The sequence below is a fragment of the Mandrillus leucophaeus genome, unplaced genomic scaffold (genome assembly GCF_000951045.1).
Source record: "Mandrillus leucophaeus isolate KB7577 unplaced genomic scaffold, Mleu.le_1.0 Scaffold818, whole genome shotgun sequence".
Lineage (NCBI taxonomy): Eukaryota > Metazoa > Chordata > Mammalia > Primates > Cercopithecidae > Mandrillus > Mandrillus leucophaeus.
Window position 1 is genome coordinate 468,154 of NW_012108897.1, and position 702 is coordinate 468,855.

Genomic DNA, 702 nt, shown 5'->3' on the forward strand with positions numbered 1-702 from the left:
TTTTTCCCATGTCTTTCATGATGCCTGTGAGTCATAGATTCATTCTCTATATGCAATTCCATATTTCTTGGAGGTTTGGATTATTCCTTCTTATTCTGTTTTATTTTTGTCTGTCATATTTCAGAAAGCTAGTTTCCACACTCTGAGATTCTCTACTCAGCTTAGTCTGTTCTGCTGTTAATACTTGTTATTGCATTATGAAATTCTTGTAGAGTGTTCTTCAGCTTTATCAGGTTGTCACATCTTTTCCTATACCAGCTATTTTGTCTGTCTGCTCCTGTATGATTTTATTGTGATTCTTATCTTCCTTAAATTGGGTTTCAATGACCTCCTGAATCTCAGTGATCTTCCCTCTTTTTCATATTCTGAATTCTATTTCTGTCATTCCAGCCACTTCCATCTGGCTAAGAACTCTTGTTGAAGAACTAGTGTCATCATTTGGAGGAAAGAAGACATTCTGACTGAGTTGTCAGAGCTCTTGTTCTGGTGCTTTCTCGCCTTTGTGAGCTCATATTCCTTCAGTCTTTGAAGTTGCTATCCTCTAGATGTGTATTTTCTCTGATCCTATTTGATGACCTTGGGGGTTTGATTGTGGTATAAGGTGGGTTCAGTTGACTAGCTTCATTACTGGAAGATTTTAGGAGGCCAAGCCAAAGCTTAGTTCAGGACTCCTGCACTGTGTGTTCTAACTCTGTTTGACTC